The following is a 25658-nucleotide window of genomic DNA, read 5'->3' as shown; positions in this document are numbered from 1 at the left end:
CCTAATTTTAAAACAGTTCTGGACTCACCCACCAGAGGAAACATCCTTTCCACTTGGGTTGGATCGGTTCTATATAATGAATGGATGTCTGATTCTATTTCCTCTGGTTCTTCCACGAGACATATTTCATGATTCCTCCCTTTGCCTTTAAAGGGCTGTGTCAGCCTATCTCTGCAATGCTGCAGTGTGCGACCATAAGGGTGGCAGAAAAAGCATTTGTCTTGTTTGAATTGTCGATCGCCCACTGGATGCCTGGATGCATTTCTCTCATTCATTTTGTGGCTTGTCACTGTGGTACAGCTGTTTTTTATTGATCTGTACATAGGGGCCATTTCCCGCCTTTCTGCAGGGTCCTGGGTTTTCGCTGGTCTGTCCCGCTCTATTAAATGGACGGTGCCATTTTGTGTATCTCTTAGAGCTCCTGAATTTCTAACAGCGCTCTCCATGGCTGTGGCTAATCCTAATCAAAAACAGAATTACCTGGAAAAACTCAGCAGGTCTGGCAGCATCGGCGGAGAAGAAAAGAGTTGACGTTTCGAGTCCTCATGACCCTTCGACAGAACTAATCCTAATGCCTTACTGAAGTCTAGATTAGCTTTGGCTAGCAAATGCCTTTGAACAGCATCATCTCCAATCCTGCACATCAGTTGGTCTCTCAACATATGGATGTTCCAAATTTCAATGTTCAATTAATGCCTTTAAAATGGCAACGTAGTCAGCTATTGTCTCCCCTGGAAGCCTAATCCTTGAATTGAACTTAAGCGCTGCATAGTAACTGAGGGCTTTATACTGAAAAGACAGAAATTTATAAGGCTCTGAGGAAAGAACAGGGCAGTGAGATAATTTGGGTAGTTCTTTCGAAAAGATGGCATTGGCATGATGGGTCAAATGGTCTCATTCCTGTGCTGTACGATTCTCTATACAAGGTCTGAGATTCTCCTGTAACACTTAGTGAGGTGAAAACTAATCATCCCACATTCAACTCACTTTATATAACAGCACTTCAGTTGTTTGCACTTCAGTTCAAACTGCCACATTCAGTACTGTCACTGTTCATTATAATACACACCACTACAACCTGTTTTCTTGCTATTGGTGAAAACAGGTTAATACCCACCAATGAGGTCCAACTCTACATATGATGCACATTGACTGACAGGCTGGGACATTTTTCAATGATCTGATACAATCTGGAGCCAGATGACATTGACAACACTTTGTTTTCACCAAATATGATATATTTTAAGCCCAGAAACGAACCTTGAAAGCAGTTTTATATATGTTTTATTCTGTGCGTTCTATAACACTGTCTTATAAATTAAATGGAGCAACCCATTGAAGTTATTACATGATTCATAGTTTACCTGACAGATATCCAGCAGCTTAGTGGCAAAATTGGAAGTGGAAGAAAACTCTGACGGGCAAGAAAATATCACAATGGATTGTTGGCCCATCTCAAGCAACTCACAATGAAACAATTCCAAATTGACAGCATGGCTCTTACACGTACATACATTTTATTAACTTCACCTACATATTACAAAATAAACTATACAATCAATATTACACAATACGGCAGGAAATTATGAGAAAACGTTATCTACAAAAACAAACTGTATACAAGGCACACAGCTACTGTTCAAATGAACCTCCACAGGGTCTGTGATAACCAGTCTGAATGTAACTTCCGAATTCTGGGAGGCAATTTTAATCTCACTTCCCAGGCTGGAAACACTGCTTTGGCACCCTGCCCACTTGGGGCAATTTTAACTTTAATTTTAGTTCTATGCTGCCAGTCGGGGAACTGATGGGATGCAATGTTAGTTTTACAACCCATCCCATTTTACTTTTCATTGACGTGAATGAGTAATATTGAGTGGGGTGTAAATTCAGCATTCCACCCAATCCTGCGGGCGTCCCACCTGCCAAATTAGTTTAAAATCATCCCCTATAATGTCAAAGCCAAGTATTCAGGATTCCAGGTATGAGAGTCATTCGAGTTCGAGAAGTGTCAGGGAAGATAGAACCCGATTGCAGCATAGGCCATGTTGTGGTGATAAATTAGGTTCGTGTGGCTAAAGCCATGCTCACACTCAGCCATAGAAGGCTGTATTATCCTTACATTGTTAATTAATGGCAGAAGCTCCTAAGACAATTAACTCCACTTTCTCTCTGAAGACATAACTGGTATTTTTTAAACCATCTGTAAAGCAAGTTTAAATTTTTTGCACAATTTTTGTTCCTCACACAATAATAGTTAGCAGCCAGTAATGTATTTGCAGTGTCTCATTACCTCAGCAATAAAATGCTCTCTGTCTCCATTATTTCTTTGTCCTTGTTGCAAGAATGGCAAATAATTGAGTTCTTGTGCAGTTTATCAAGATGGGTGAAGTCAGCATGTTTTCTATTTGAGACAGAAGAGACACTTGTCAGTTGACTTTTAATAGCTCCATTTTTTAAAGCTGTAGTTTTTGCTTCTGGAATCTTTGTGCCTAGGTTCATCTTCACTGTCTTGATATTTTGTACTGTGCATCTTAGTAGCTGTTGGACATAAATAGATGTACTTTATTGCTTTTATAGTAACTCTGAAAGCAGAAAAAAATTATAAAATGACACCACATATTAATTTCAAAATCCTGTGATGGATTTTGGAGACTGCAGTCCTGTCAATGTTCTTTTTTGTGTAGCTCTGTCTTCAGTTTGTCTCTTTTCCTTATTTGAAGCAGTAAGAAAATGAGCCTGAAGTGCTCAAATTTATTCCATGCAGAATGAGCTGTGAAACATGAATATATGCAATTCATCTAGTTCTTATAATATGTTCAATTTTGTTTAGTAGTAAGACTATAACTGTAGCACATTCTTGCCATCTTTAGTTGAATCACATTACAGATTGCAAAATTTACCTCTAAATATGTGAAAATGATTGAACCCATTCACATTAATAGCACCTCCGACAGCTAATTTAACCTTTTGAATGCGTCAATGGCATGTAATAATGTCTGGCTATTTATCTCAAAGATGCTGGCAAAATGCTGCTTTTCTGCCTAGCACTGAACTAGCACTATCACTGCCAAATTGTTCTGCACATACACGCCATCAAAGACATGATTATCAAGGCATTCAAGTAAGACCTCTGTGATAGTTTCTGACTTTTGGTCAGCAATTTCCAAAAAGGTCAAGGGCATTTAATAAAGAACAATTATTTTGTCAGCATTGCATCTAATACAGTGGAGCAATTCTCTTGGTAAGAAGCCCTGTCACTGCTGGATTCTCCTCCATCAACATCTTGAGACTCACCACTAACCAGAGGCTGAACTGGACAAGCCCTATCAACATTGTGCTTACAAGAGCGGGACAAAGGCTGGCTATATGTGGTGAGTGACTTCACCACCCAACCATTCATAGCTGTCATTTTCCACCATCCACAAGGCTTGAGTCAGGACCATGGTAGATTTTTACCACTTGCCTGGAGTAGAACAACTGGAAAAATGGTCAAGAAACCCAACGCCATCCAGAAAAGAGCAAATGGCTTGATTTCCCTCCCTACCTTTGGACTCAATATCCACCCCTTCCATCACCAATGCACTGTACCTGTAGTATGTATGATCTACAGGATACACTGCAGCAACTCAGTAAGTCTTCTTCAATGCCACATCTCTGTCCTGCCATTTTTATAATCGAGGAAGTAACGGTGTAGTAACACCATCAAATCCAAGTTCCCCTCATTTTGACTTCAGCATTTATCATCACTTCTTCATTATCACTGGGACAATATCTTGAAATCCCTCGCCTAAAGGTATTGTGGGAGTACCATCTCCACAAAGACTACAACAATTCAATGAGAAGGTCAGCTACCAAGGTGGGCAGTCACTGCAACCTCCCAGCGTCATTCGCATCTTGTAGTTCCAACTATATCCATTTCTTACCTTGAACTGCCTTAATCTGATTGCAAATTCTCTTTGACATTTTCTTTACAGTGCGGTCATTGAGTTCTATTGCACTGTATTCCAACCCTTCTCCTATTCTGAAATTTAGTCCCTTTCAATTTTGAAGCTTAACTAGTTCTGGGCGATCAAATGTGATTGAGTATTCTTATCTCGATGATAGATAGTACAGAACACCTTCGTGTGGAATCCAGTTCAGATGCACAACTCTTTCCATTATTGCTTCTCCTTATTTCCCTCCAGAACATGGGATATTGTGCTGCCGGCAATCAGCTTGTGTTTTTTCCAATACTTCATTTCACAAAAATTAGAATTAAGTAGATCTGGTTTTCCCACTGCAATTTTTGACCAAGCTGACACTGTTCTGTAGGTCTCACATCCTATTTAATTGTTGCGACAGTGTAGTCAAGGGTAGCTACCCCTCCCCAAACGCAACCTTTCAGCAGTTCATGCATCTATACAATTGCCAGTACACTTTACAGACTTCCTGACTGCTACCCAGCATTTCTTTCATAACTGCAAATCTGACATTTTCTGCATTCCTTTCTCTACACTTATCCATCCTGTTTATCTTATTCATCCGTGGGATGTGAGTGTTGCTGGCCTTTGAGAAGGTGGTGATGAGCCATCTTCTTGGACTGCTGCAGTCCACGCGGTGTAGTCACCCACAGTGTTGTCAGGGAGGGAGTTCCAGGATTTTGACTCAGTGACAGTGAAGGAACGGCGATATCATTCCAAGCCAGGATGTTGTGTGACTTGGAGGTGATCTTGCAGGCAGTAATGTTCCCATGCGCCTGCTGCCCTCGTTCTTCTAGGTGACGGAGATTACAGGTTTAGGCAGTGCTGTCCAAGAAGACTTGGTCAGTTGCTGCAGTGAACTTTGTATATGATAATCACTGCTCCACTCTGCACTATGCTGGAGGGAGTGAATGTTTAACCTGGTGAACGAGGTGCCGATCAAAGGGGCTGCTTTGCCTTAGATACCTCTGAGTTGCTCTTGCAGCCACAGTATTTGTATGGCTGGTCCAGTTCAGTTCTGGCCAATGAAAATTCCCAGGATGTTGACAATAGAGAATTCAGTGCTGGTAATGCCATTGAATGTCAAAAAGAAATGATTAGATTCCCTCTTGTTGGAGAAGGTATTTCCTGGCACTTGTGTGGTGCAAATGTTACTTGTTATGTATCAATGCATATATAACGGGCTGCTTCAGTTTCTGTATTTTTGAATGGTACTAAACATTATGCAAACACCAGTGGACATTCTCATTTTTGACCTTATGCTGGATGGACGCTCATTGAAGATGGTTGGTCCTAGGGCAATATCCTAAGGAACTCTTGCAGCCATGTTCTGGGGCTGAGATTATTGGCCTCCAACAGCTATGACATCTTTCTTTGTACCTAGCTTTCTGCTGGCTAAAGCCAAACTTACCCCCTGATTTCCATTGACGTCAGTTATGCTAAAGCTCCCTGTTGCTACACTCACTCGAATGCTGCCTTGATGTCAAGGGCAGTCATTCTTATCTCACCTCTGGAATTCAGCTCTTTTGTCCATGTTTGGAGCAAGTCTACATGAGGTCCTGAGCCAAGTGTCCTTGGTTTGATTAGCAAGTACTAAGTATGTTACAGTGATAATCCTGCTTGCCATTTTCAGCTCAGCAAGGCATACACTGGCCTACTTGGAGCTAGCCTCTCACATAACTTTTAAAATTAAGTTTTGGTAATATGCACAGTGCAATTTATAATTTTAATGAAGCTGAGGGAAGGAAGAGGATATGGGAAGCTCACGTTCATTAAAAAAAATTACCATAACAGGGGATACATAGTGGAACAACATTTCAAAGCTGAAATTCAACTTCAGAGTTAGCCATAATTTTCGATACAAGGTCAAAACAATCATAGGAATTCCCTTGGTACTTCAATACAACTTGAAAAATCTGTATTAATCCTCAGTAATCATTATTTACCTGAATCCCTAAATTCCAGTGATAGACACACTCTCAAGCATAGTTTAATTTTATGATATGTAAAGGTAGTTTAATACTATTCACCTTTTTGGAAATTTCCTATATGGCTTGGTATAATTTTCTGCTATCATGTTCAAACTTTTCAGAGCAGCTGTCTGCCACGAAGTGGGGACAGTTTACGATTTTATGGCATTAGATCAGGGTAATCACAAGATGGTTAAAGATGAGAAAGGTTATATGTCCCATCTTGGTTCATTCATCCTGAAAGATCTTAAATTCTACACCTCCCCTCTCTCACCCTTTCCATAGTCCAATTGGTCCACTACTCTTATGAGAAGACTGTTGCACACTTTGATCACTCTGTTTAAAGAAGAATTTCTTGACATTCTATATTTAACTTTGATTAGTTGAATATATGATTTCTTGTTCTAATTTTGCTATTCAATTTCAGATCATATACCAGGTTTGCGTTTTCCATTCCCAAACAACTTGCACCATTAATAAGAACAGGTATTAAGGAAAATAATGAAAATTGCACAATATTTTGCAGAAGTACAATACTCACACACAGAGGATTGTGCCAGTGAACTAAACAATTCCTTCATAGTTCGGTGCTTGACCCTTAGCTAGGTACCAGGATGAAGGGACCAAGTGTCATGTATTCAAATTTGCTAATGATGGGAGGCTAACTCAAAGATGTTGCAAGGAGACATAGACAGGTTGAGTGAGTGGGCAAGGATGTGGCAGATGGAATATGATATGGAAAAATAGAAAAGCAGAATAGTTTCTAAAAAGTCAGAGACTGGAAAGTGTTGGTATCCAAAGAGATCAGGGTGTCCTTGTACATGAATTACAGGAAGTTAAACTAAAAGTATGGCAAGCAATTAGGAAAGAAAATGGTGTGTTTGTCTTTATTACAAAGGGATTGAGAGTAAGAGTAAAGACAGGTGGAATCTTGTTTAGGTGGTTTGGGCCTCACCTGCTGGCCAGAGAGCCGGCGAGAGACCCACGCTACCTCTTTTTGGGAAGGCCCAACAAACCACAAGCCAATCAGGCAGCGGTCAGCACAGCGATGGGCCTTCCTGTGGAATCAAGACCCTGGGGCAGAAGCCTCGCCTACCGAGAGCTGCCGGCCAATCAGAGGTCAGCACTTCCTGCGATCAGCAGCACCACTGGGGAGGCTGCAGCTGCTGCTGCTGCCGCCGGAATGATAGGCACCAGAGTCCCAGGACCGTGGAGTGACTCAGGCCACAGATATGTAATGTGGGATGTGGGGGGGAGGTGGGGGTTTCACGGAGCCGGTGTCCTGGGGAGAGGGTGCAGGGGGATTGGCAGCGAGGGCAGGGAGCTGGCTGTCAGCGTGCCTCCCTTCCCAGTGTTGAGTCCCTTGATCAGGCGCTGAGTGCCTTTGATCAAGGGGCACTCCTCCCCCACCCCGAGGTGAGAAGCTGGCCGCATAATTTTACCCGTCGTGCATGTCACATGTTGACAGGCTCACCTGCAGCTGAGTCAATACCAGTGGCAGCGGTATGAGGCCCTTAAATGGTCATTGATTTGCCACTCGAGGACCTGATTTGCAGTGGGGTGCAAAGGTCAACAATGGGCCTTCCCGCCCAGAACTTAATTCTGGTGGAGGCAGTGAGGTGGCTGGGTTCCAGTACGCTACCATCCCGCCTAATCAAACGCCCCTCCCACCACCAGCAAGAGCCACAAACCTCCAGTCAACATCTTAATGCAATGATATAGGGACTTGGTGAGACCACACCTGGAGCATTGTGTGCAGTTTTGGTCTCCTTACCTAAGAAAGGATAGGCTCGCCTTAGAGAGGGAGTCCAACAAAGGTTTACTAGACCGATTCTTGGGATGAGGGTGAAGGGAAATTGAGCTGACGAGGTCTATAGTCCCGAGTTGAAGGAAAAGAGAGGTGATCTCATTGAACCATATAAAATTCCTAAAGGGTTTTACAGGGTAGATGCTAGGAGCCGGATGTTTCCCTTGGCTCAGCAGTCTAAAACTAGGGGTCACAGTCTCAGAATAAGACTTTGGTCATGTCGGACTGGGATGAGGATAAATTTCTTCACTCAGAGGGTGGTGAATCTTTGGAATTCTCTAATCCAGAGGGCTATGGGTGTTTAGTCATTGAGTATATTCATGGGAGAGTGAAAGAGATTTTGCAGTAGTAAGAAAATCAAGATATATGTAGATAGTGTGGAAAGGTGAAATTGAGGAAGAAGATCAATCATAATCATATTGAATGAGACAAAGAGCCTATTCCTGCTGCTATTTCTTATATTATGTTCCTATGAATTCAAAATTAAAAAGATATGGAGGATATGAAGTAGGCAGTAATGAAACAAGCAATTCACTCTGACTTTGAACACTACACAGTCCATTAGTAACAGCAATGAATGTACTATGATCATTTTATTTACTAATGAAATAAACTACATATACCACTATTCAAAGAGGGGTATATCTTCTATCGCACTGACTAAATATTATATTAATTATGTGGATTTAAATATTGCATTTAAACACTGTATTCAAATATGCTTCCACATTATCTGCATTGTAAGAGGTGCCAGTCGCTTGGTAGTGAGGTGACGAGAGTTGGAATCTTCCATTGATTATATTAAACCTTTTAAGTTAATTATTCTGAATGAAATGACAATAACAGTGTCAGGCTGGGGGTAATGAATAAAGATGTACCTCTCCCTGAAACTCCATGATGGTTGTTGGGAACAAAGAAAACATGAGGAACTTTTCCTGGATAGGCAGGGCCCAAGTCCAGAGTCCTTCCTACACGGTAACAGTGATTACACTTCTAAAGCATTTCATGCTGCAAAACCGCTTTGGAATGTCCTTACATCATGAAACATGCTGTATAAATGCAAGTCCTTCTTCCTTCCCTTTTTTGTGTTTCTTCTTTCCTTCCTCTGCCATGGCCTAAGAGATTCTGGGAAGAGTGTAAACTTCTCCTCCCCCTAATAACAACAGATAAGAGGGGACAACACCTCATCTTCCGACTAGGGACTTTACAGCCTTCTGGACTGAATATTGAATTCAACAACTTTAGGTCGTAAGCTCCCTCCCCCATCTCCACCCCCTTTCTGTTTCCCCCTTCCCTTTTTTTTTCCAATAAATTATAAAGATTTTCCTTTTCCCACCTATTTCCATTATATATAAAAAAAACCCCACTAGAGCTATACCTTGAGTGCCCTACCATCCATTCTTAATTAGCACATTCATTTAGATAATATCACCAACTTTAATTTTAACACCTATGTGTTCTATTGTACTATTGTCGTTGACATCTTTTGATGATCTGCTTCTATCACTGCTTGTTTGTCCCTACAACCACACACCCCCACCCCCCCTCCACCTCTTTGTCTCTCTATCTCTCCGCCCCCCACACACACACCTTAAACCAGCTTATATTTCAACTTTTTCTTGGACTCGAACGCAAGTTCTGTCGAAGGGTCATGAGGACTCGAAACGTCAACTCTTTTCTTCTCCGCCGATGCTGCCAGACCTGCTGAGTTTTTCCAGGTAATTCTGTTTTTGTTTTAGATAAGAGGGGTTCTTGGCTTGACAGCAAAACCCAATCCGTTTACACAATGTACAGTTTCCAATGAGGTTCACTAGATAATTGTCTGGAATAGGAAACCTGGATATTTTTTTCCCCTTCCCAAGCTCAGACTTAGTCCAACTGCAGCATTTCCGTCACTGCTCCGACTAACAACAGCTAACTCAGGACAGATCAAACCTTTCTGACCTGTATGGTTCAATATCACACCATTCACTGTTATGACTGGTAAGCCCACAGAGTGACTTGTTGCAGGTTGCTTTATCCCTTCTGCATTTTTCCATGGTATGATACTTAACTTGTGATTTGGAACTTTGGTTAGTCCTTTTAAAGCTATACTACAACCAGGTGAGAAGAGATGAACTGGTTCCCCTTTAATAAGCCTCCTTGGTTGGTCACAATAAGGGGTTAAGTTTCTTTTTCATGAAGATATGCCTTTTCCAAATCCAAATGTATTTAACTACTTAAGCTATGAGCAATAAGGAGTCAATCAAACAAACTTTTCTTGAGTCAAAGAAAAAGCAAATTTAATTAACCACTAAACCCAAGAAAAATAATCAAAACACAATGTCACACATAGGTATCAGAAATAAGGGAAGTTAGAGTCTAATAAAAAAAATGTTAAAAATAATATATGGTTAAGTGTCCTTTGACTGTCCTTGAGGTGTAGATTCTTAAAAGTTGGGGCTGATTTGGATAAGCTGGTTTTGCAGATGTGGTCAGATATAGAAGATGTTGCAATTATTATGAGATCTCGTTTCGCTGCTAGATTTTTAGTAATGTTGGCTTCCGAACTGGATAATACACTTGTTCCAAAAGTGAGAGAACAGCAGCCCTCAGCTTGCTTCAAGTGCTGAAAGCTTTCTTGCAATCTCTCTGCAGTCACTGGCCTGAAATACTTCACCCATTGTGTATTTCCAAGGGGTTTTAGGTGGGTCTGTCTGTGGCAGCCATTGTTTCAATATCCAACACTTCACATTTTAATGTCCCTTCCTTAGGTGATAAGTTTTGATGGGCCTCTGAATTAGGGGAAATGTCTCTCTCTTCACACTTCCTTGAGGATCATTTGTTTTTCACCTTCACCTTGGAAGGTGGCCTTGCATTTTTAAGCAGTTTGTTCTCTCTCATTTCAAATTGCAAATTTTCCAGTAAGTAGAAAAATCATATGTTCAAAAAGAAAGGAGCATAGCCTCATTACAGATATTACTTGATTCCTTTTATGCAGCAAGGTACAACACTTCAAAATGTGAAGAATGTGTGTCATTTAGATATGTATAATGTCTAGGTTATAGATAAAAATGTGTGATGTATATATCACTTCCTGAATCTGGAGATGGGCTGGGATATGGAAGCATTAGGAGGGGCTTTTCTGGTTTGTCAGTGCTGGGCGGAGGGTTTATACCTGGGGTATGTGACTGGGGAAAGTGGGGGCTGGGGGTGGTCCAGTGGTCAGGCAGCAAAGAAAAATGAAGATGGCAGAAAAGGGATGTTTCAACAGTCAAAATTAATCCAATTGAGTAACCAAGAGAGTGCCCCCTTCCAAATGGATAAGCAGTGTGCCCTGTGGAGGGACCAATGGTGGAGGAGTGTGAGAGTGGGGTGTTTTGAGGCAGCTGTCATGTGATGAAATCCACCAGGAATGTACCCTAGCAGAGATGACAACCCCAGTGTGGGCATGGTACCCATCACCAGAAAGACAACAGAATCGAATCATACTGGGGAATCCCTCACTCTGCACACCCTCAGAGTGAAAATTGTAGACACTGGTGGAATCAGTTAACCCCATACAATGAAAGAATGACAGTTCTATGGCCAAAATATTAGCTCCAGGCTTCAGGGAGAGAATGAAGAGGAAAAATATTAGCAAAGGAAATGAAAAACCACAAAAGTTAATGCCATAGGTAACTTCAATAATCGGATAATGAAATGTGGTACTTTATATATTTGAAACCTGATTTCGAGCATTGGATTCCAATTGGAAAAAGAGCAGGTGATTTGCTGGTTTCCTTTGTTTGGATTGGTGCAGATTTCCTCACTGGTCAAAGTTTTGAATTGTTGATATTTATGGATTATAAATTGAAACAAAACAAAGGGGTGAAATTTGCACATTCGGCCTTGAATACGATCGACACACTGACCAGTCCGCGGCTCCATTAAATTTAATGGCTGGCTGTTTCCATAGTCCAGTGATGGGTGGTGTAGCTGCTGCATCGTCTCCCTTGCCAACTGTGCGTTCAAGATGAACTTAGAAAAAACCCCAAATCCGACTCGTTAAGGACAGGCGTTGCTTCACACACAGCGGGCGACTGACACGGCTTCAGCCTCTCACACTTCAATCAGCTTTTGGAACCCAATTTCAGCATCAACATCTCAATGCAAGGGACATTGCACTTTGAAAATTCCGCCTCAGTTTCCACACCCATGGGTTGGAAACAGTAAAATTGCTGATTAGAATTCACAACTGCCTCCCTCCCTGCTCAAGCGTGGACGCTTAATGCAAACGAGAAGCCCCTGATTTTATCCCTGCTCCTGCCCAACTGAGCGTCTCCTTTCTCTGAGACCAACAGCAGAAGCTGCGCAGTATCCCTGCAGTCTCTGAGGAGCGGCTCATCCGCCCCATAACCTTCCCGTTTCCCCTTCTTCTTGATGCTGTGTTAAACCAATATTTCGGGGGGTGGGGGTGGGGGGGGTGGGGAAGTTTGATTCGGGTGGGAGTGCTCATTGTTTGTTTGTTTATTAAAGGAATGTTAACCTCATGAAGTAGCAATTCGGATCAGCTACTCTACCTCTTCAGCAGCCTCTCTCTCTCTTTCTCTCTCTCACATACACAGACAGACAGCACTCGGGGCTCTCTCACGCCCTCTGCATATTTTATTCCCCGACACATTTCAGCCGAGCCTCTTCGTCACTTTCCGTGCACTCTGTGTCTCTCTCTCTCTCTCTCTCTCTCTCCCCCCTCTCTATCTGCGACTGGGTTACAGTTCCTGGACCAAACCCTTCCTTGCATTTCTACAGATCGCTACTTCTCCTTCTCACTTTGGTAAGTGCAACCTCTCTCTCTCTCTCTCTCTCTTTTTTTTTTCTCTTCTTCCCCCCCCCCCTGCCCCTCCACCTTCTGTTTTTAAGCCCCCTCTCCCCTCTCGATATTCATTCAGTTACCATTTGAAATAGCAGACATAAATATCTCACCCTGCAGCCCATTCTATTCGGGGCAGAGGTCTAAACCTGTCAATTTATGTTGATTTCAAAATCCGAGGCTCAGCGTCGTATTGTTTCGGTGTTTTCATTTACCGATGTATTGCTCTAGAACTGGTGTCCCGGGTCTGTGCGATCACAGGACCTGCACTGGAATGATTTTTTTTTAATCTATATTTGGAAGCTGACCTCTCATCTCTACACTGGGGCGGGCGAGGGGCTTTTACCTAAAGTGATAAAAAAAATAGAAGGAGCTTCAGTGAGCATAGTTATTGTTTAATGAATTGATTACCAACACTGAGGTGGGTGGGTGGAATCTGCAGTCTGTTATTTCAGGGTGGGTGGTGGGGTGGGGGGGTGGGGACATTTCTCTCTAGAGTTTGTCACGTAGCCGCTTCATGTTATGGTTTGGTGGGTGCTGTCGCCTTCAATAACAGAGCAGACAGCAAGTTGAGCCCCAGCTGTCAGTCGCTTTGAGCGGCAACTGTGTCAAATCTGGGGTGGTGGGCTGGTGGTGGGGGTGGGTGGGGGTGGGAGGTGGAGAATAGGACAGTTTCTTTCTGATCTCGCAAAATGAATTGAGACACTGCACCCATCCCCAGCCCCCAGCCTCCAGCCTTCCCCCTCTTATGTTGGAGGAACAAACAGGGGGATCTTAACCTTGGCAGGTGACTGACTTCCATGTTCGTGAACTCCCAGTCGCCAGCGCTGCGCCAAAATGTAGTTTTTTTTTAAAAAACATTGGCGTAACCTTTAGATCAGTTCAGCGTTTTATGGGATTCACTCAGTATTTAGTTTGGCTCCTCACCTTCATTTAAAAAAAATAATAATAATGTAAATATTCGTATTAAATCCTGGTACATCTCTTGAAATGAGTTTTAATGGGAAATGAGGGTCAATTAGATGTTCGCGCGAGTGCTGCTGTTTCCCCCTGTCACCTGTAAATCAGGAGGGAGGATGAATGATCTGCTTGATAGTAACTTGCAATCAGTACAGTTTTTCTTTATCCTTGGTCACCAAGGTCAAGGGTCCAATCCCGACTCTTCTCTCGGTGAAACAAGGTTACCCTTCCTCAGAGTGACTGGGTGAGGGGGATTTGCAATGTCACGGTTTGCAGATTGTTCTGGCGCATACAACTTTCTAAAAGTGTGATGGTTAAAGCTTCTTGTTCGTCCTGTTTACCAGACTTGGAATAGCTACATCCAGGCAGAGGTGGGTGGGAAAGGGACTTCCATTTATCAAACACCTCTTGAGAAATGTACCCATGCAGTCACGAACTTTGAAATGCAATTACTGTTATGCCAGCAGATACAGCAGCCATTTTGCACACAGCATTATGCCAGAAAGGACAATGACATGAGTGACAAGTTGCATTATATCTGGAAACAAAAAGCAAAAGGGCGTGAAATCTGAAATTTAAAAAAAGAAATGCTGGAAATATTCATCAGGTCAAGCAGCATGGAGAGAGAGAGAGAGGCAGAGTTAATGTTTCAGGCCTATGAGCTTTCATCAATACAAATGCAAGTGGCTGAGAAGAGTGTGGAGTTTGTGAATAATGCAGTAGATCTTTAATAACTGCTTGAACCTCTAGAACAGGCAGACGAGGTCTTGGTTTAATTGCCTCCTACGAAGGATTCATATAAACGTGTGAAATAGGAGCAGGAGCAGACCATCTGGCCCCTCAAGGCTGCTCCTGCCGTTCAATATCATGGGCTGATATTCTCCATCGGCCCAACTTTCCTGCCCGTCCCCGATACCCTTGATTCCTTGAGAGATCAAAAAATCTTATCTATCCCAGTCTTGAATATACTTAACAATGGAGCATCCACAACCCTCTGGGGTAGAGAATTCCAAACATTCGCAGTCCTCTGAACAAATGTTTCCTCATCTCGACTTAAATGATTGACCCTTTATCCCAAGACTATGCCCCCATGTTCCAGATTCCCCAGCCAACAACCTCTCTGTGTCTACTCTGTCAAGCCCTTTCAGAATCTTGCATGTTTCTATGAGAGCACCTCTCATTCTAAACTCCAGAGGATATGGGCCCAGTTTACTCAGCCTCTCATCATAACACAACCCCTTATCACAAGGATTAATCTAGTGAACTTTTGCTGTGCTACTTCCAAGGTAACTAACTATATCCTTCCATAGAAATAGAGACCGAAACTGCACACAGTAACTCTTAAGATAAAAACAAAATACTGTGGATGCTGGAAATTTGAAACAAAAACAGAAAGTGCTGGTAAAATGCAGCAGGTCTAACAGCATCTGTGGTGAGAGAGAAACAGAGTTAACGTTTCCAGTCCGTATATTATATGGACTCGAAACATTAACTCTGTTTTTCTCTCCACTGATGCTGTTAGACCTGCTGAGTTTTACCAGCGTTTATGCTTTTGTCACAGAAACTCTAGGTGTGCTTTCACCAAAAATTATACATTTGTAGCAAGACTTACTTGTTCTTGTGCTCCAGTCTTGTATTCCATCTGTAACAGCCTAGATAAAGTGCTCTGGACCTAGGTTGGGGTGTAAACCAACACTGCTTGACTCAAGAGTGCTACTAACTGAGTTGAATCTGTGGGGTAAATTTTTGATGGTTTGCTAAGAGCACTGAGCATTGTCCTGATGGTGTGTATTGGGCAAAGTGCACAATTTCCCCGTCAACGATTTAAACAGTAGGAAAATCAAATGCGGTGTGCACCTGAATATTTGACGTTGCTGCCTGTGTCCACGGCTCCCTGCCATCAGGTCAAAATTTAAAAACCACCTCTTGTCATTTGATGGCACTCCTTATCTTCCTGCATCAAAAAGCCAAGCATTTGTTGGGGAAGGTGTCTATTTTCTAAATGGGGAGAGAATTCAGAAATCTGGAGTGCAAAGGGACTTGGGAGTCCTAGTCCAGGATTCTCTTAAGGTTAACTTGCAGGTTGAGTCGGTAGTTAGGAAGGCAAATGCAATGTTGGCATTTATTTCGAGAGGACTAGAATATAAAATCAGGGATGTGCTGCTGAGGCTTTATAAGGCTCTGGTCAGACCACATTTAAAATATTGTGAGCAATTTTGGGCCCCGTATCTCAGGAAGGATGTGCTGGCCCTGGAGTGGGTCCAGAGGAGGTTCACGAGAACGATCCCTGGAATGAAAGGCTTAACATATGAGGAATGTTTGAGGACTCTCAGTCTATACTCGATGGAGTTTAGAAGGATGAGGGGGGATCTGATTGAAACTTACAGAATACTGAAAGGCCTGGATAGAGTGGACGTGGGGAAGATGTTTCCATTAGTAGGAGAGACTAGGACCCGAGGGCACAACCTCAGAGTAAAGGGAAGACCTTTTAGAACAGAGATGAGGAGAAACTTCTTTAGCCAGAGAGTGGTGAATCTATGGAATTCATTGCCACAGAAGGCTGTGGAGGCCGGGTCATTGAGTGTATTTAAGACCGAGATAGATATGTTCTTGATTGGTAAGGGGATCAAAGGTTACGGGGAGAAGGCGTGAGAATGGGGTTGAGAAACTTATCAGCCATGATTAAATGGTGGAGCAGACTCGATGGGCCGAATGGCCTAACTTCTGCTCCTATGTCTTATGGTCTTATGGTGTCAAATTATTGGCAGTGGTACATCTGCTATTTGTAGTTTTGCTGTATGGTTCCCTGACACCCCCTTCCCCAAATTTAGTAGGGGGTGGTGACATGATGGGGTTGCAAAATATGAGAGGAATGCCCATTTCATTCCAATTTACACCATGCAAGTGGAATTGTCAGAATGCATGGATTTTAAACATCTGATCCCAGGGCTTTTGTATCTGTTGGCAGTAATGCAAAAATAGCTAGTCATGAAGTACTGGCAAAAAATAGTCATTTGGAGTTACAAAAAAAATCTATGGAAGAACTTAACAAGAATATTAATGTAGCTGTGGAGTTCACAACATTAGATTAATGCTGCACAAAACAGGGAAAAGCTTGGTTTAATGCCATTAACAAACCTCCCCTCATAATCAACCCTAATTGCCCCCCGTCATCAATCTTGGCAATTCTTGAGAGATGCCAAAAAAAACTTGAGGCCAATTTAGGAAATACTCTGGAGAATTCCCAGTGATCACGCAAAGCTGCAGTAAATCAGAGAAACTGAAATCCTTGTAGTCCCAGATAACCTGCAACTTGCCTGTATTAATGGAATTATCCTTAACTCTCAGGATCTTGCCCAGCTTCCTTTTGAGGGACTACGATGAATTTGTACTTCCACATGCTTCACTGATCTGTTCTGGATGACAATGAGACTACGAAACAAAATATTTCCTAGTGTGTAGCCTAATTCTTTCCCAAGGGTTTTATCTGATCGTGTCTTATATCTACTGGTAACCTTTATAATGGAGCATTACAGTCATTTTCTATGAAAGACAGAAGCTGCCAAATATGACCACAAGCATGGCAATTTGTCACTGAGAGTGTAAACTCTGTCCCAGCTCTGAACATCCAGTGGGAGATCTAAGCGACTGTGCAATTTAAAGGATACTTGAATATGATTGTTTATTAATATCCATCTTTGCAAACTAGTGACCCAACCTCCCTTTCCTCTTAAAGCCTTGAACGTGTTGTTGCCTCCCATTTTTCCTTGCAACTCCATGTTTGAATCCCTCTTCAGGTTCTGCGCCTGCTACTGTATCAAAGCAGCTCCTTCAGTCAAATGGGATCCTGTGTGGCTGTGACAAAGGTAAAATATCCCTACTTATCCTTCTTTACCCATCTGCTGCCTGTGAAATGGTTTACCACACCATCTTGTTCACACCACCATTATCCAGCTGGATGGGACTTCACTCACCCGGTTCCATTATTTTCTATCTAGTTGTACCCTGAGAATCACCTGCTCTGACTTCTCACTCCTATACAGTTACCTGCGGTGTCCCCAAGGATCTATCCTTGGCACCCACCCCCCCCCCACTTCTATTTTGTATGTACCTGCTGGCCCCCTTGGTGACATCATCTGTAAACAGCGTCACTTTCCATACACTAACAATACCCACCACCTCCATTGAACCCTCCACTGCCTTGAAATTGTCAGCCTGTTTATCTGACATCCAGTACTGGATTGGTAGAAATTTCCTCCAATTAAATATCGGAAAGACTGAAGCCAGTGTCTTCAGTCCCTGAAACAGATTCTATTCCCTAGCCAACAATTCTATCCCTCCTGGCAACTGTCTGAGACTAAATCAGACTGTTCACAATCATTGTGTCCTATTGGACCCAGAGAGGACCTTCCAACAATATATCAGTGCCATGACAAAAACTACCCGTTTTCAACTCCGTAACATTGCCTGACTTTGCCCCTACCTTAGTTCATCTTGCTGCTGAAACCCTCATCTGTAGTATAAAGAATTAATGTTAAATATGTAAACATAGTCTACATCATCAGTGATGTAAGATCACATGACAACAGAGCGTGGCGAGAGAGTGAGTTCTTGCCATCTTCAGCTGGAAGTGCCGAGTGGATGATCCATCTCTGCCCCCTCCTGAGGTCCCAGCATCCCAGATGCCAGTCTTCAGCCAATTTGATTCACTCCGCATGATATCAAAAAATGGTTGAAGGCACTGGATACTGCAAATGCTATGGGTCCTGACAATATTTCGGCAATAGTACTGAAGACTTGTGCTCCAGAACTTGCCGTGCCCCTAGCCAAGCTGTTTCAGTACAGCTGCAACACTGGCATCTACCCGGCTATGTGGAAGATTGCCCAATTATGTCCTGTCCACAAAAAGCAGGACAAATCTAACCCAGCTAATTACTGCCCCATCAGTCTACTCTCGATCATCAGCAAGATGATGGAAGGTGTCATTGACAGTGCTATCAAGCAACACTTACTCAGCAATAACCTTCTCACTGATGCACAGTTTGGGTTCCGCCAGGGCCACACAGCTCCTGACTTTATCACAGCCTTGATCCAAACATGGACAAACGAGTTGAACTCCAGAGGTGATGTGAGAGCGACATCAAGGCAGCATTTGACCAAGTGTGGCATCAAGGAGCCCTAGTAAAACTGGAATCAATGGAAATCAGGGGGGAAACTCCCCGCTGGTTGGAGGCAAACCAAGATGGTTGTGTCTGATGGAGGTCAATCTTCTCAGTTCTGGGACATCGCTGCAGGAGTTCCTTAGGGTCGTGTCCTAGGCCCAACCATCTTCAGCTCCTTCATCAATGAACATGTCTCCTTCATGAAGTCAGAATTGGGGATGTGCAGTCATCTGCCAACAATGTTCAGTACCGTGTGTGACTCCTCAGATACTGAAGCAGTCCATGTCCATATGCAGCAAGACCTGGACAATATCCAGGCTTGGGATGATAAGTGGCAAATAATATTCGCACCACACTAGTGCCAGGTAATGACCATGTCCAACAAGAGAGAAGCTAACCATCTCCCCTGACATTCGATGGCAATACCTATGATGAATCTCCCACTATCAACATCCTGGGGTTACCATTGACCAGAAACTGACTGGACCAGCCATATAAACACTGTGGCTTTAAGAGCAGGTCGGGGGCTCAGAATTCTGTGAAGAGTAGGCCACCTCCTGATTCCCCAAAGCCTGCCCACCATCTACAAGGTGTAAGTCAGGAGTGTGATGGAATATTCTCCACTTGCCTGGATGAGTGCGGCTCCCATAACATTCAAAAAGCTCGACACTATCCAGGAGAAAGCAGCATGCTTGATTGGCACCGCATTCACCACCTGAAACATTCGCTCGCTTCAGCACTGGTGCACAGTGGCAAGTGTGTACCATCTGCAAGATGCACTGCAGCAACTCAACAAAGCTCCTTCGATAGCACCTTCTAAACCTGTGACCTCTATCACCTAGAAGGACAAGGGCAGCAGATGCATGGGAACACCATCACCTCCAAGTTTCCCTCCAAGCCACACATCATCTTGACTTGCAACTATATCGCTGTTCCTTCATTGTTGCTGGATCAAAATCCTGGAACCCCCTCCCTAACAGCAGTGTGAGCGTACCTACACCACATGGACTGTTGCAGTTTCCTTCTCAAGGGAATTTAGGGATGGGCAATAAATGCCTAGCCAATGATGCCCACATCCCATGAACAAATTTTAAAAAGCTGGAGGCTGGTGTTGAGTCTGTATTGTTCATAGTTAGCATAATATTCAATGAAAAATGTAGTGATTACCCACAGCCTTGCCTCCAGCATCTGTAAGACCAGATCATGAACCGCCCCCTCTAAGATTGACAACGATGATAACTGAATCCATGTCTGTTGTTATCTCTGAACTTGACTATTTAAGGCCCTCTTGGCTGCTCTCCCATGTTTTACCCTCCCCAAAATTGAGGTCAACCAAAACTCTACCCATGTTCTTACTTGTACCAAGTTCCATTCACCATCACCCATGCGCTTGCTGACGTACCTTGATATCTGCTTAATCAATGACTCAATTTTAAAAATTTGGTTTCAGATTCCTTTGTGGCCTCACTCTTCCCTATCTCTGTTATCTTCTCCAGCCCTACAACTCTCCAAGATGGCTATGCTCTTCCAATTCTGGCCTCTTGAGCATGCCTGATTTTTATCACTCCACCATTGGCAGTCGTGTCTTCAGCTGCCTGGGCCCCGATTCCCCCTCTAAACCTCTCCGCCTCTTTACCATCCTTCCCTTTCTCCTTTTACAATGTTCCTTAAAACCCAGCTTTGACCAAGCTTTTGGTTATCTGCCCTATTTTCCATGCGCTTGCTGTGAAACCCACGTTGACCGCTCTGTCTCGTCATGAACATCATGGTTATTCTCTGGTTTGTCAATCACCTCAAGTTTGTGTTTCTTATGGGATATCAGATGGTCGTTCTTATTGCTTGAATGTACCTATTGTGTATGGTCAGTTTGGATCAATGCACGGCTCTTTGTAGCTGCATTGCTCTAGTGCACTGCTGCTGCCGATGGTCCTTTCTGCCACATGCCTTGCAGTATTGATGGAAAGCTGCAGGAGGCCACACCTTCCACATCTCTTACTAACTTTAGGTGCTCTAGTGAGTGCATCAGCAATTGGGGTTCTGCGTAGGGCCCGTAAACTTCGTCAACCCGCGAGGACCACCTTATACTTGTGCCATCCTTGAGTAGCTCTTCAATGCTATAACTTTTGGGCTTGTCTAGCAGATTTTTCGGGAATACTTCCATGGGAGTGGGTGCGATCACCAACTCAACAATTCTGTCTACTAGCTCTGCTTCTGAAAAATCCTAATATATGTCCTTTTCTCTGCATCTGCTGATGAAGTATATGGATTCTGTCGGCTGTTGTCCAAAGAACATGAACTCTAGTTGATGAATATGGAAATTTAACTTGATACTGAACTGGTCTTCCAATGTAGTCCATATCTTTTGAGGATCCTTTAGTTCTTCTGCTGTTAATCCTGACATGAGCAGCCTGTGTAGACCTTCATTCCCAATTACTAGATGAATTTTGATGGCTTGCTTTTCTGGTTCAGACACTCCTGAATCAAGAATCCACAGCTCTGTACGCTATTTAAACATTTTGAATTTGGATAGTAGGTCAGCTGCATCCCAATTCAATCTGGGGAATTCTGCGGATGTTTTGACAATATCCCTTTGACCTTCCTCCTTGTTCTATTTAACTTATTGTTCAGCAACTCCCGGAGCCACCTGTAATAATCACAACTTTCTTGGTCCTGCTTGTTATGATGGCTTTGTTTGTTCGTTTTTTTTTTGTTTGGCTGTCTTGTTGCTCGCTGTCAATCTGGCCCACACCTTGGTCACTCACCTTTCCCACTGAGCGAACCTGGCGCTGGTCCTCTCGACACGCTGTCCCACTGGTTGAACTGCACTGCAATCCTACCACAAGGGATCCGTCTGCTTACCAGCTCCTTACTTGGGCACTATCTCAGCACCGTGTCTTCAAAGCTTTTCTATGCAGTTACCGTGCAGCGATTTCAACACTCTCTGACGCTGTGAACTTGTTTGCAGCCTGACCAAAATGTCAAGGGTCGTCTCATGCCATGTAGCACAATCTAAGGCTACTCACCATGTTGTACCTATACTTAATCTTGCTGCAATGTTGTTTCACCAGCATTGTGTACATGTTGTATTTTTATAACGATATAAGGGATTGAGTAAACTCATTGTGGGTTCATTTATTTAGACTGGGAGCATAATATCTATACATGGATGGAAAGCTTGAAAACATCAGAGTTGTGCTGTGTTCTGCTCAGAGGCCAAAGTGAAACTGAGACTGGATGACATGGCCCACTTCCCTTCTAGTGATGACAGGCCGCTATCCCTTAGGCATATTATACCAATCTCCTTATGTGGTTCAGTGTCATGTTTTGTTTGAGAACTCTTCTGTGGGCATTTTACTATGTTAAAGGCTCTATATAAATGCAAGTTGTTGTTGAATACTACCAGGCACTAAGTATGGACATGAAAGAAAGTTGTAGATTTTAAGAAGTACATAAATGATGTTACATTTTTGCTAACACAGCAACAATATGCTAAGTAGGGGTTCAGCAATGGTAATGCCATTGAATGTCAATGGGTGATTGTTGGATTCCCTCTTGTTGGAAACGGTGCTTGTGTGGCCCGAATGTTACTTGTCACTCGCCAGCCCAAACTTGGATATTGTCCATGCCTTGCTACATTTGGACATGGACTGCTTCAGTATCTGAGGAGACAAAAATGGTGCTGAACATTGTGCAATCGTCAGCGAACATCCTCACTTCTGATCTTACGATGGAAGGAAGATCATTGATGAAGCAGCTGAAGATGGTTAGGCCAAGGACATTATCTATCACCCTGCTGTCTGGGGGAACTTGCTGTGTGTAAGTTGGCTGGTGTGATTCCTATCTTTACAACAATGACTAATCCATTGGCTGTAATGCACTTTGTGATGTCCTTTGGTGTTGAAAGGTGCTAAATAAATGCAAGTTTTTTTAATTTTATGCTCATCCTATTGGGTAGAAGGTTCCTTTGTACCTTTCTTTCTTTAATTAACATGGTGATACTTCAAATTTTTTGTTTTTTTTCTGTTAAACTCACAAATTTCAGGTTTGACCCAGACTAAAATACTCACTTTTTCATTGGATAGTTTAGCAGTTTCATTATTAATGAACCAAACAGCAAAATGAGTTAGTTTTTCCTCACATTTTGCTAATATTAATAATTCCCTTTTTATACATGTAGAACCCTCCCGGTGTTCTGTTGACATTTTTTATTGGCATTACATCACTTTTAGCTCATCTATAATAGTGAAAAGGAAATAGGACCTAGCAAGCAAAACACTGGGGTTCATTCCGCGAGAGATAGAATTGAAATAATGAGGGGAATTTTACACTCCCTCTGCTGGTATATATGAAGGTCGGGGAGGGGGGTGTATCACGTAAAGTAAAATAGGTGGTTAGCTCACTGCATTCCCACCCACCCCTGAGCTGGGGAGATGGTGGCACAGTGGCGAAGTCACTGGACTAGTAACCCAGAGGCCCAGGTAAACGCTCTGGGAATATGGGTTCAAATCCCACCTCAGCAGCTGGTGGGGTTTGACTTCAATTATCTGGAATGTAAAGCTGGTTTCAGTAATGGTGACCATGAGACTATCATCGATTGACGTAAAAACCCATCTGGTTCACTCATGCCCTTTAGGGAAGGAAATCTGCATTCCTTATCTGCCCTGGCTTGCATGTGACTCCAGAACTGCCCTCTGCAATGGTCTAGCAAACCATTTAATACAAGGGCAATTAGGGATGGGCAACAAACTCTGGCCTCGTCAGTGACACGCGCATCCCATCAAAGAATAAATGAAAAAAAATTCACAGTGGGTGGATGAAGTGCCAGCCAGCCAACCTATCTGTAAGCCTTTTAAGGCCCTTAAGTTGCCAATTAATGGCCTCTTAGAAACCTCTTCCTGTCTTCGCCACCATAATAAGGTCAGTTGGGGAAAGCGGATGGAAAGCAGCCTGTCTGCTACTTTCCCAGCTAGAATAAAAGGAAGGAAAGAAGGTGGTATGTCCATTGGGGGTACCCCCCCACCCCCCCAAATATGGAATCCCACTTTGTGTCTCCTGCCCTGCTTTCTTGAATTCCACCCCACCCGCAACCCCTGAAACCACCCCCAACCCACCAACCACCCACCAGCCACCCACCAACCCTTGCAGGGTCCCCGATCCTTTCCCTACAAGTCCAGTCTCCATGATCTTCTCAGGATTCCCTTATGGTCCCAGCAGTGGCCATTACTGCATTCCGGTGCCACTAGGACTACACTTTCTGTCCCTGAGGGGCAGAAGTCCCACTCTCACCTTGTTAAGGCCACCTCAAACATATTATCGCTGACCTTTCTACTGGGGATGGTGTATAATATGCCCACCCCTGAAAAATTGACCTCAAATGTTACACCTGCATAGAATCTTGTTATACCATACTGGGCTACTGTGAAAAGCTCAGTTCTCCAACTTATACAATGGATGTGGAGGAGTGGAGAAGGTGTAAAAAAAGATTTAGTAGAATAATACCAGAACAGAATTATCAGGAAAGATGGAATGGCCTGGGTTCTTTTCCCTAGGAAAAAGACAGAGGGATGAACCGATGGAGGTCTTCAAATTGATGCAAGGGTTTGATAGGCTAGGCATAGGGAAGATGTTTCTAACTGCGGGAAAACCAGAGCTAGAGGTGATAAAAAAAATAAGGTGGGCACTCTTAAGACTTATAGGGGATTCAGGAGGAACCTCTTAACTCAAAAGAGTGGTTACAGTATGGCACTTACTACCACATGGAGTAGTTAAGGTGAATAGCATAGATGCATTTAATGGTACGTTAGATAAGCACATGGGAGAGAGAGGAATACCGGTAAATGGATGTGTCGATGGGGTTAGATGAAGAAGGGTGGGAGGAGGCTTGCATGGAACATGGGCCAAGTGACCTGTTTCTGTGCTATAAATACTTGGTACTACTTTGCCTGCTTGTGAATTTTATCCACGCAGCTATTTCATCAACTATTTAAAAAAAATTACACAATGGCAATTGCTTAACATGCAGCGTTCTTCTTGCAGATGGGTAATTGAACTACTCCAGTTTATTATTTAGCAGCTTACTGCTTTTATGTGTGTGTGATTCTGTTAAAAGACCTGGGACTCATGGTTAATATAATTCAAACCTGCAATTTTATTTAATGATATCTGCAGATTGCCGGCCCGTTTTGCTGATGATCACTGTGTCTATTTCTGATCAGTTTCTTAAGAGTACCTGTCAAATCATAGACTTTTTATGTTATTACAGAAATTCGAGAGCCGTATTCATCAATAAGTCGATCACTACAATAGAACTCAAAAAAGATTTGAAAGGAGATTTTCTTCATAAATGGGCTTCTTCACACCAAAATTCCTATTGTAACAATTTGGGGAAAAAAGCTGTGATTTCAGCACAGTTACTCGAATTGTGGACATTTCCATACTTGGAACAAATGTGCAGAAATTACAATTGGTGATCTTGAATGCCAAATGCACTCACACCACAATTCACTCTGTTACTTTAATGCTGGTATTAATTTGTTTAAGATTAATGCATTACTTTTAAGTGAGTTAATGCCCTTGTTAAAATAACACACAGCAGGATTTGGTACAGGCATGTTAAGCTTTCAAATGAGAACAACGATGCTAAGTTTTACCCAATTGGCATGCCCTCCATTTTGATAGCAGCAATTCAAGACACCCTATCAGCAATGGGATGACATCATGCCTGACATGATGCTGGTGCAACACTGATTCTGGATCAGGTTTGATAAATTGAGATGCTTTGGATTTAGGAGAATCAAGAAACGTATGTGACAATGGCAGGTCTGTGAGTTTGCGTGAAGATCCTTAGTGGGACCTTTCGCAAGAATCTGGTAAGTGGAAAATATTCTGCAGCATCTAATATTTATGTTTTTAGTGGAGACAGAGTCAAATTATCGATTAGACAAAAGCTAAAAGCAGCTGGAGAAA

The 25658-nt window shown here is 42.9% G+C and overlaps 1 protein-coding gene across 1 annotated transcript in view; it reads left to right on the top strand.

Moving 5' to 3' along the window:
- Positions 1–12398: 12398 nt before the first annotated feature.
- LOC121283481 (coronin-6-like) overlaps positions 12399–25658 on the top strand; it is a 304125-nt gene continuing 290865 nt past the window's right edge. The window contains exon 1 of the mRNA XM_041198102.1: positions 12399–12534. The gene's annotated coding sequence lies outside the window, so the exon portion shown is untranslated. The remainder of the gene's footprint in view (positions 12535–25658) is intronic.

Source organism: Carcharodon carcharias, chromosome 10 (assembly GCF_017639515.1).
Source record: "Carcharodon carcharias isolate sCarCar2 chromosome 10, sCarCar2.pri, whole genome shotgun sequence".
Classification (NCBI taxonomy): Eukaryota; Metazoa; Chordata; class Chondrichthyes; order Lamniformes; family Lamnidae; genus Carcharodon; species Carcharodon carcharias.
This window is presented reverse-complemented; position numbering and strand designations above follow the sequence as displayed.